Genomic DNA, 7657 nt, shown 5'->3' with positions numbered 1-7657 from the left:
TGGATAGATTGACAAGAGCAAAAACAGGTCAATGACTTGCTGAAGGAGACCCAAAAAAATACTGAAGAAAATAACACCTTAAAAAACAGACTAGGCCAAATGGTAAAAGAGATCCAAAAAGCCAAGGGGAGAAGAATGCCTTCAAAAGCACAATTGGCCAAATGGAAAAGGAGGTCCAAAAGCTCACTGAAGAAAATATTTCCTTAAAAATTAGAATGGAGCAAATGGAAGCAAATGACTTTATGAGACATCAAGAAGCAATAAAACAAAAACAAAAGAATGAAAAAATGGAAGACAATGTGAAATGTCTCAGTGGAAAAACAACTGACCTGGAAAATAGATCCAGGAGAGGTAATTTAAAAATTATTGGACTGCCTGAAAGCCATGGTCAAAATAAAAGACCTACACATCAACTTTCAAGAAATTATCAAGGAAAACTGCCCTGATATCTTAGATCCAGTGGGTGAAATAGAAATTGAAAGAAACCACTGATAACCTCCTGAAAGAGATCTGAAAATGAAAACTACCAGGACTATTATAGCCAATTTCCAGAGTTCCCAGGTCAAGCAAAAAAATATTGTAAACACTCAGAAAGTAACAATTCCAGTATCATGGAGCCACAATCAAGATAATGCAAGATTTGGCAGCTTCTACATTAAAGGATGAAAGGGCCTTGAATATGATATTCCACAGGGCAAAGGATCTAGTATTACAACCAAGAATCACCTACCTAGCCAAATTGAATAGAATCCTTCAAAGGAACAAATAGAATTCAGTGAGATAGAGGACTTTCAAGCATTCTTGATGGAAAGACCAGAGCTGAAGAGAAAATTTGACTTTCAAATACAAGACACAAGAGAAGCATAAAAAGGCAAATAGGAAAGGGAAATCATAAGGAACTTAATAAGGTTAAAATCTTTATGTTTACATTTAAAACTCATAAGATCTTTCTCATTATTAGAGTAGTTAGAAGGAGTATATATAGACAGAGGGCACAAGTGTGAGTTGAATATGAAGGGATGATATCTAAAAAATAAAATCAAGGTGTGTGAGAGAAGAATGTACTGGGAGAAAGAGAAAGGGAGAGGTAGAATGGGGGTAAATTATCTCACATAAAAGAGGCAAGAAAAAGCTTTTATGGTTGAGGGGAAGAGTGGGACTGTGAAGGGGAATGAGTGAACCTTACTCTCATCAGAACTGTCTCAAAGAAGGAATAATATGTACACTCTATAGGGTATAGAAATCTGTCTTACAGGAAAGTAGGAAGGGAAGGGGATAAGAGAAGGGGACGGGTGATAGAAGGAAGGCCAGATTGGGGGAGGAGGGTAATTAGAACCAAAACACTTTGAAGGAGGGACAGGGTGAAAGGAGAGAGAGAATAGATTAAACGGGAGTGGGAAATACAGTTAGCAGTAGTAATTAGTAACTGTAAAAAAAATAGAAACAAATTTCTCTGATAAAGCCCTCATTTCTGAAACATATAGAGTCAAATTTATAGAAATAAGAGCCACTCCCCAATTGATAAGTGATCAAAAGATACGATCAGTTTTCAGATAAAGTAATCAAAGCTATCTATAGCCATATGAAAAAATACCCTAACTCACTATTGATTGAAGAAATGCAAATGAAAATAATTCATAACTCTTAGATTGGCTAATAGGCCAGAAAAGGTAAATGACAAATATTGGAAGGGATGTGGGACAAATGACGGATTAATGTACTTTTGGTGGAGTTGTGAACTGATTCAACAATTCTGTAGAACAATTTGGAACTATTCCCAAAGGGCTATAAAATCAGTCATACCCTTTGACCTAGCAATATTAGGTCTGTATCCCAAAAGAGATAAAACAAAAATGAAAAGGACTTATATGTACAAAAATATTTATAGCAACAATTTTCTTGGGGCAAAGAATTAGAAATTAAGGAGATGGCTATCAATTGGGGAATGACTGAATAAATTGTGGTGTGTGATTATGATGGAATACTATTATACTATAAGAAATGATGAACATGATGTTCCCAGAAAAACCTGGAAAGACTTGCATGGGATGAAGCAAAGTGAAATGTACTTTGTACAAAATAACAGCAATATTGTGAAATGATCAGCTATGAATGACTTAGCTATTTTTAGCAATACAATTAACCAAGACGACTCTGAAGGACTTATTATGAAAAGGCTATCCATCACCAGAGGAAGAACTGATGGTGTCTGAATACAGATTGAAGCATTATTTTTTTAACTTTATTTATTTTTCTTGAGTTTTTTCTTTTTTCTTTCACAACATGACTATTACTGATATGTTTTGCATGACTTCACAGGTATAACCTATATCAAATTGCTTGCCTTCTTAATGGTGGTGGAGTGTGGGAAGGGAGGAAGGGAGAGAATTTGGAACTCAAAGTTTTTAAAATGAATGTTAAAATTTGTTTTCACATGTAACTTGGGGAAAACAAAGTACAAAATACTAAATAGAAAAATAAAAAAAAGAAAAATGGAATATAAAACAAAAAAAGTCTGTGGAGGTAGGTCAGGGTCAGATTGTGGGAATATAGACTACCCATTTTGATTGAAATTGGCACAGTTCTAGGCACATAATATCTATTTAATAAGTAATTGATCTTCAATGACACAGGATGCTAGATTGTTCAAAAATATGCTAGAATTCTTTACAACTCTCCATAACAGAGCATACTAAGTATTCCTTTGCTACTATGCCAATATTAATGGGTGGAGCACAACAGCATTTTTTCATGCAGAAATTTAAAAATTTTTATTATTCCCATCTGTCCAATTCAGATCATATTCCTCCATGAAAAACTATCATCATTCCATTTCAACTTTCAGTCACATATGTTTTTAAAGTGAGTTGGAAGTGCATTTTCCCCTAGGGGTTAAACAGAATAAGATAGAATGACAAAAATAAGATTAAAGGCATCAATGGCTTTCAGAAGATTTTTAAAAACATTTTGAAAGCTTGCCACCTCTCCAATAAATGTGCTTATTTTATTTCACTCGAAGATTTTAATGCCTCTTTCGTAAAGTGCAAAAGACCTGGACACCTTCTACTTTTTAACCAATAGGATTCAATAAATTATAGTCAGAAAGGCAGATGACATTATTTTGCAACACACCCACTGTATTTCATTTCCTGGCAGTCAATGACCTAAGTTAGGAATCACTGTGTTTTTCTATTAAAAATAGCAAATATACTGCATGGAAGGGGGTTGATAGATTAATTTCTCTAGACCAATAATTCTAAAAATTTGTGATTTTAGGACTCCTTTTTAAGATTAAAAGTTAATGAAGAACTTTTTATACTTTGAAACATTATAGAGGACTGCAAAAATTTGTTTATATAGGTTATTTCTATTGGTAATTTTCATATTAGAAATTAAAATTGATCATTTAAAATATTAATACATTTTAAAACAATAGCAAAAATCCCATGACAAATAAATAAATGCTATTTTCAGGAAAAATAAATATTTTTCCAACCTAACAGTGAGAAGACTGACATTGTTTTACATATTTTTGTAAAACTCTTCAATGTTTGGCTCAATAGAATACAGCTGTACTCTCATATCTGCTTCTGAATTCAATCTGTTGTAATGTTTTGTTTTGGTTTAAATCTATAAATCTTAAATCTTAAATCTGACCATACATCCATGTGTATTTCAATAGGCAAATAATATCTTAGAATTACTATGAAATAGTTTGAACCTCATGGACCGCCTGAAAGGATCTTGGGGACTCTGAAGGATATGGAGACCACACTTTGAGGACCTCTCTTTTCAAGGGAATTGGAACAGAGGCCATAGAGCAGGGGTTCTTAACCATTCTTGTGACATGTACCCCTTTGTTAGTCCGATGAAACCAATGGATTGCATCTTAGAATGATGTTTTTAAATACATAAAATAAAATTCATAGGATTGCAAAGGAAACTATATTGAAATGCAGTTATAAAGCACAACATAATATATATGCATATGAAATGTATTTTTAAAATTACATTCATTGGCCCCAGACTAAAAACCACTGATATACAAATGGAAGAATGATAAGAATAATACAATACTTTTTAATGCCTCCCTTGAGTTTTGTATTTTTGAAGATCAAATTTTCCATTGAGCTCCAACCTTTTCATCAGGAAGGTCTGGAATTCCCTCATTTCCTTCAATGTCCATCTCCTTGCCTGAAAGATTATGCTCAATTTTGCTGGGTAGTTGATCCTTGGTTGTAGTCCAAGCTCCTTTGCCCTATGGAATATCATATTCCAAGCCCTCCTGTCTTTTACTGTAGAAGCTGCAAAGTCCTGTGTGGTTCTAACTATATTTCCACGATATATGAATTATTTTTTTCTGGCTGCTTGTAGTATTTTTTCCTTGACCTGATGATTCTGGAATTTGGCTACAATATTCCTTGGAGTTTTCAATTTGGGATCTCTTTCAGGGGGTGATCAGTGAATTCTTTAGATGACTATTTTACCCTCTGGTTGTAGCATCTCAAAGAAGTTTTCCTTGTAATTTCTTGGAAGATACTGTCCAAGCTCTTTTTTTCACTATGGCTTTCTGGAAAACCAATAATTCTTAAATTATCTCTCCTAGGTCTATTTTCCAGGTCAGTTATTTTTCTTTTACCTCTCTAATTTGGCCTTTAAAATCACCTTTGAGTTCTTCCAGGAATGCTTTTTGGGCTTGAGACCAGATCACATTCCCTTTTGAAGTTTCAGATATAACTATATGCTGCTAAAAGGCACCATAGACAATGAAGCAATAGCATTACTTAACATATATGCATCAAGTGTTATAGCATATAGGAGAAGTTAAGAGAGTTACAGGGAGAAATAGACAGCAAAACTATACTTGTGGGGGACCTCGACCTTCCCCTCTCTGAACTTGATAAATCTAACCTCAAAATAAACAAGAAAGAAGTTAAGGAAGGGAATGGAATTTTAGAAATTTAGGAATTTTAGAAAAGGTGGATATGATAGACCTCTGAAGAAAACTGAATGGGGATAGAAAGCAATATACTTTTTTCTCACTGGCATATGACACATAAACAAGAAAAGACCATGTTCTAGGGCATAAAAACCTCACAATCCAGTGCAGAAAGGCAGAAGTAGTCAATGCAACCTTTTCAGATCATGATGCAACTAAACTTATTTCTAATAAAGGACTATGGAAAGATAGACTAAGAATTAATTGGAAACTAAACAATCTAATCCTAAAGAACGAGCGGGTCAAAGAACAAATCATGGAAACAATTAATAACTTCATTCAAGAGAATGCCAATAATGAGACAACATACCAAAATTTATGAGATGCAGCTTCTTAGCGGAAGTTTTATCTCTGAATGCTTACATGAATAAAATAGAGAAAAAAGAGATCAATGAATTGGGCTTGCAACTGAAAAAGCTAGAAGAAGAACAAATTGAAAATCCCCAATTAAATACCAAATTAGAAATACTGAAAGCCAAAGGAGAGATTAATAAAATTGAAATCAAGAAAACTATTGAACTAATAAATAAAACTAAGAGTTAGTTTTATGGAAAAAAATAATAAAAATGATAAACCTTTGGTCAGTTTGATTAAAAAAAAGGAAGAAGCAAACCAAATTACCAGTATCAAAAATGAAAAAGGTAATGCAATGAAGATGAAATCACCTGCAATGAAGAGGAAATTAAAACAATAATTAGGAATTATTTTGCCTTACTGGATGCCCATAAATGTGATAATCTTAGGTAAATTGATGAATATTTACAAAAATATAAATTGCCCAGATTAACATAAGAGAAAGTAAAATACCCAAATAACCCCATCTCAGAAAAAGAAATTGAGCAAGCCATCAATGAACTCCATAGGAAAAAATCTCAAGGGCCAGATGAATTTACAAGCAAATTCTATCAAACATTTAAAAAAATTAATTCCCGTACTTTATAAACTGTTTGGGAAAATAGGTGAAGAAGGAGTCTTATCAAATTCTTTTTATGACACAAATATGGTACTAATACCTAAACCAGGAAGAGTCAAAGCAGAGAAAGAAAAGTATAGACCAGTTTTCCTAATGAATATTGATGCAAAAAAAATTTAAATAAAATATTAGCAAAAAGATTACAGCCGTTCATCATGAAAATAATACACTATGACCAGGTAGGATTTATTCCGGGAATGCAGAGCTGGTTTAATATTAGGAAAACTATAAGCATAATTGATCATATCAACAGCAAAACTAGCAGAAACCATATGATTATCTCAATAGATGCAGAAAAAGCTTTTGGCAAAATACAATACCCATTCCAATTAAAAACACTACAAAGCATAGGAATAAATGAAGCCTTCCTTAAAATGATAAGTAGCATCTACCTAAAACCATCAGCAAGCATTATATGTAATGGAGATAAGTTATATGCACTTCCAATAAGATTGAGGGTGAGCTCTCCATGTGCTGGATCTCCAGACTAGCAATGTCTGGGAGGGAGTGGGTGCAGGGCCTCCTCATGTGACAGAGAGCTGGCTCTCACCTCCTAGTCCTTTTCAAACTTAAGCTCCCCTCCTGCCTCTGCAGCTGCCTTTGCCCCCACCTTGGGGGCTGGGAGATTGGAAGTGATGAAGCTCCCAGGAGCAGGGAAGCAGTGGGAGGTGCACTGAACCACAGCAGAGAGGAGGCCTGGCTCTGGGGAGAGGTGAGCATAGGGCTCCCTCCCATGGCCACCCCAGTACCTTTGGTCTGCAGCCAGACTGTAAGCAGGGTGAGCTCTGTGTTCAACTGGGATGTGAAGCAGTTTAGGAAGAAGCGTCTGTTTGAGGAGCAAGAAGAGACCTGTTGGAATTCTGACCAGGGCTCCTCCCAGCGGGTGATGCTGGAATTCCTACAACCTGTCCAAGTGTCTCAGGTGCAGATCCAGTTGGGGTGGGAGTCTCCAGCAGCCAGGGCCACTTAGAAGGTGGCAGGAAAAGTGAGTCCCTGGAGAAGATTGGGGATTTCTACCCCCAAGACAACAACTCCTTCCAGAGCTTCCCTGTGGCCAATGTCACACTGGACATGTTCAAGGTAACTTTCAAAAATGGCACTGATTTTTTTAGGTTGGGTCATCATCTATCACCTGCAGATTCTCGGGGAGAAGCTGTGAGCAGCTTCAGTTCATAGACCCGGCCTGCTTCCTACTCCAGGCAGGACACCATAGGAGAGGCTACTGGAAGGACAGCAGAAGCTGGACCTGGCACTGGGCCAGGTGGCCAGGAATTACAAAGAGTCCTGGTTTGGGTGAACCAGTCTAGTCCCAGCCCATCTTCTCCCTCCAAGGACCTGGAAAGAGAATCCCAGAAGGTTTTTTGGCCTAGGAACTGTGGAAATTTGTTTTGCCTGACTGTGCCCACTTGTTACAAGCATTCCCCACCCCAAGGGGTTGGGAAAAAATAAATGCTTGTTAATTTTAAAAGGAAAAGAAAACACTTTCCTAACTCACAATCACTTGACCCGTTTAAATATCCCCACCTGTTTCATTGTCAGAAAGCCCTGACTCTTAGAAAGTTCTTCCATATATATAGTGGAAATCTCCTCTTTGATAAACCCAAAGAGTCTAGCTGCTGAGTTAAGAACTCATTATTTCATGAAAATTGCTGGGAAAACTGGAAAATAGTGTGGCAGAAGATGGG

At 36.0% G+C, this 7657-nt stretch overlaps 1 pseudogene; it reads left to right on the top strand.

Annotated features, from left to right (window-relative positions):
• The first annotated feature begins 6705 nt into the window (after positions 1-6705).
• LOC118852821 lies at positions 6706-7131 on the top strand (annotated as a pseudogene).
• Positions 7132-7657: the final 526 nt, after the last annotated feature.

Source organism: Trichosurus vulpecula, chromosome 6 (genome assembly GCF_011100635.1).
Source record: "Trichosurus vulpecula isolate mTriVul1 chromosome 6, mTriVul1.pri, whole genome shotgun sequence".
NCBI lineage: Eukaryota > Metazoa > Chordata > Mammalia > Diprotodontia > Phalangeridae > Trichosurus > Trichosurus vulpecula.
The sequence above is the reverse complement of the archived record's forward strand: the minus strand, read 5'-3'. Positions and strand labels throughout refer to the sequence as shown.